Source organism: Gymnoscopelus braueri, assembly GCF_963280865.1.
Source record: "Gymnoscopelus braueri genome assembly, chromosome: 20".
In the NCBI taxonomy this organism is placed as follows: Eukaryota; Metazoa; Chordata; class Actinopteri; order Myctophiformes; family Myctophidae; genus Gymnoscopelus; species Gymnoscopelus braueri.
This window is the reverse complement of record NC_137622.1, coordinates 44001447-44005887: the sequence shown is the minus strand read 5'-3', so window position 1 is coordinate 44005887 and position 4441 is coordinate 44001447.

Below are 4441 nucleotides of genomic sequence, written 5' to 3'. Positions count from 1 at the left end.
CCTGCATTATATCTTGTTCTGATTACTTTCCTAGTGAGAATGTATTTTATGCCTTCAGTCCTCTTTCTGTAAATGTATAATGATGTTTAGATCGTCAGGTCGTTATTATTTTATTATTAGTAGTACATTGTGCAGGTTGCTGTTAGCAACGCTCCCATGTTCCGCAGGGACCTCATGATCCCCTTGTTCAGCAGGATGTCTTTACAAAACCAGCAGTCCCAAATGGTATCGCAACACAATGAATTCAACATAATGTGAATATAACATGAAGACACACAGTTATATCTCATTTATATATCTAAATACTGTAAGTTTGACGCAAGCTTTACCGTTTTAGTTCCCATAGTAACGAGCTGACGGTTGTTATTGGTCAACAGCTTTCTGCAGTACCCTTGGAAAGCCTAGTTCCTATTTACGGAACCCGCCTACTGCATCCGTCCCTTTACACACACACATACGTTGGTATACACAGACTGTCCCTTTACACGCACACATACGTTGGTATACACAGACTGTCCCTTTACACACACACATACGTTGGTATACACAGACTGTCCCTTTACACGCACACATACGTTGGTATACACAGACTGTCCCTTTACACGCACACATACGTTGGTATACACAGACAGTCCCTTTACACACACACATACGTTGGTATACACAGACTGTCCCTTTACACACACACATACGTTGGTATACACAGACTGTCCCTTTACACACACACATAAGTTGGTATACACAGACTCTTTACACGCACACATACGTTGGTATACACAGACTGTCCCTTTACACGCACACATACGTTGGTATACACAGACTGTCCCTTTACACACACACATACGTTGGTATACACAGACTGTCCCTTTACACACACACATAAGTTGGTATACACAGACTCTTTACACGCACACATACGTTGGTATACACAGACTGTCCCTTTACACGCACACATACGTTGGTATACACAGACTGTCCCTTTACACGCACACATACGTTGGTATACACAGACTGTCCCTTTACACACACACATACGTTGGTATACACAGACTCTTTACACGCACACATACGTTGGTATACACAGACTGTTTCCGTATCCGTTCTAGACAGGATCGTCTAGAACAGTTTAACAAAATTTACCTTGCAAGTTCCTGCATTACATTTTGTTCTGATTACTTTCCTAGTGAGAATGTATTGTATTTCTTTCAATTAGCTATGTGCTTGCATTGTGGTTAAATGTTTTACATTAATAATTAAAATTACAGAAGTGATAGATTTTTGAAATTGTTTGATTGAGTCCAAGAAATGTAATTCAAATATGATCAAATGGGTATCTGGTTCAATTTCACAGTCAGTTATGGGGGGTCCAGGGGCACGGTGGCGCAGTCGGTAGCGCTGTCGCCTCACAGCTAGAAGGTCCTGGGTTCAATTCCCGCTGGGGACGCTGTGGGCGCTGTGTCATGATCTATGTCCTTGTATTGTATTTTATTGTGTAGTTATGTTCCTAGTGTTTCCTGTCTGCTCTAGTGTTTTCTACCTGTCTTGTCTCACCTCCCTGTGATTACTTGTTTCTCCACCTGTGTCCTGTTAGTCTCCCAGCCAATCCCTGTGTTGATTGTAGTTATGTTTCACCTGTGTCTTGTTAGTCTGTCTATTTAAACCTCCCTGTATTCAGTGTTCCCTTGTCAGATTATAGTTAATGTCATGGTGTGTCCTGCCCTTGTATGTCCTGCTTTAATGTCCGTTTGTATCCTGAGCTTATTAATAAATCTTCATTGAACCTTCTCTGCCTGCCTGCCTGGTTCTGCACTTGGGTCCAAAACTTGTCTCATATCGTGACACGCTGGGGGCGTGTTCTCTCCTCCGCGTCATCAGTGCCCATACCCTTGGTGGGGTTGGTGAAAGGGCCTACTCTGTGTGGAGTTTGCATGTTCTCCCTGTGTCTCCTAGGGTAGTTAATACCCTCACAAAAACATGCAGTAGTCCTGGTCACTATACTGCCTCCCCCTGGTCAGCCAGGGCGCCTGATGGAGGGGAAAGGAACTGGTTGGAATAACGTGTTCCTTCCACGCGCTACGTCTAACCAGGGAACCTCCCCCCTGTCGGGTGATAAGAAGCGGCCTGCTTGCTCCTCATGCATTGAAGGAGGCATGAGTTTCAGCTTGGGCTCTCCCTAGGCTGGCAGAGGGAGAGTAGCGCCCAGGATTACATAGGCAATTGGCACTGGGTGAAAAAATATGGGTTACAAAATCGTGGGTTAAAAATTATAACAGCAGTTATTATTATTATTATTATTATTATTATTATTATTGCCAGACCCAAGGGGTCGGGCTTACATGAGGCTTTGTATCTGTTTTCTCCATACATGGGCATGGTCACTTTGTCCCCCGGCCCCAGCCAAAAAAGTCTGTCCCCCTTTCGTCCCCTTTCGTCACGAACTATTCATGACATCATTATTATGTCACAAAAATGATAAAATGATTTATGCTTTTCAGTTATAAAGTGGTTTGTAGGTGTGTTACATACTAGGACTTCATTCTAGGTCTGGCAGAACCAGGTCTCCTGGTCTTGTTATTATTATTATTATTATTATTATTATCATCAAAGAACCAGAATTATTTCACATTACAGGTTTACAGCATTACAGGTGATATTCAGCTCTGGCAGTATACTGTATTTAATATAGTTATGCAAATATTATTTTTTATAAATGTACAGTCGGAGTAGAGAAACTCAGGATACGCAAATGGTCTAAACCGGTCTAAACTGCAAGCATTAGAGCCATGTGGTCATGTGCCATAACAATTTAGTTATCCAATCTCAGAGTTGTAAAGGATGCCAATATCACAGCTAATCTTAATGCCTTGTTAGCACTCCTAAGGATATGATGATGATGATGAAAATTTTAATTTGAAATGAATCACATCGTGATCTTTTTGAACAGAATACATCTGACTTAACCACTTAGAACCTCATATATTGTTGAGAGGGAGTCCCTCTGGGCTCTATACCGGTGACTTTAATGTTTTCGCTCCACACTGAATATCTTCGCCGAAAATAGCCGCACGACAAGCTCATGACTCGCGAAGCGTTGTGATCTTGTCGATCTGCTATTTCTGTAGATTTTCCCAGAAAATGGATGCTAGAGTTAAAGTGGTTGACTTATTACAAACCAATTTACTGTACTACAACTACATTCATCTACAAAGTGCAGTATAGACTATTATGCCTTTATCCAAATATTCATAATAGATGAGAGGAACAAGAGCAATGGAATGCATAGATGGACACAGAAACTCTGTCCAACATTAATTTATTATCAAGTATGGTCAGCAGGGGCAGACTGGGCATCTGGCATACCGTGCATATGCCGGTGGGCCGGTGGTCCGCCAAAAAAACCCGAAAGACGTGTGATGTATATTTCATAAAATGATATACACATGTAAGCCATATTTCACAGGGAGCCTACAGACAGGAGAGTGTATTCAGAGAGGTGCCTGTTGGTCTGAGCTGGGTGGGGGTTAAAATTAACATTCTCTTTGTTGTTTACCTGGGAGACAGAGGTCTATGTATGTGTCTCCCATCCCCCTTCCTGCCTTAAACAGTTGCAAATCGAATCAGGGACTCAAAGTGGGATCTATTGTTTGTCTGGGTGGGGTCTCACCTTTGGAGGCTGACCCCCACCCCCTTATTCAATGTGACCACTGCTATATAGATGGGATGTATTTGTAACTATCTGTGTGTGCAACTCCAACGCCGTGAGGCTGTTGGAGGGAGCTGAGGCTCCATAGGAAGGCTGTTTGTACATTGAAATAAATCGGATGGAAGTATAACCTCACTGACTGGAGTGATGACTCAATCCATTCTTCAACCATTCATACTCACCACTGGGACAACAAACTAACTACAATATGGCGTTGTTGGCAACTACAAAAGCGCAATAGAACCTTTAAAGGAGCATTTCACCCCTGGAAGAACTTGCAGTCACTCAATGTTAATAATATATATATTAATTATCTATTATAATATAGTAGATAACAGTAGCAAAATTTAAAATTTGCACCCTATGGCCCGAAAAATATAGAAGTCTTGACTTTGACTGGATGACTGGGGTTTGGCTGCATTACTACAATGACCACAATGCTTTGTGGCACTGCACTTCCTTGTGGGGAGGAGGCTGCGTGGGGGCGTGGTCTACATTGTAACTTTCCCCTCCCAGTTCTCACTACAACAACATCAACAAACACATACAGCACATTGGCCAGTGTTGCCATGTCTGCTTATTATAAGCGGCTGGTTTCTAAAATGTAGTTGATATTTGGGCTCGTTTCCAAATGTTTTGATTGTTGTTTAAACCAGTGGTTCTCAAACATGTTCATGTACTTTTCCACGGACCCTCATCTGTGCACTGCGCGCCAACATATTTGCCAGGGAGACCCTA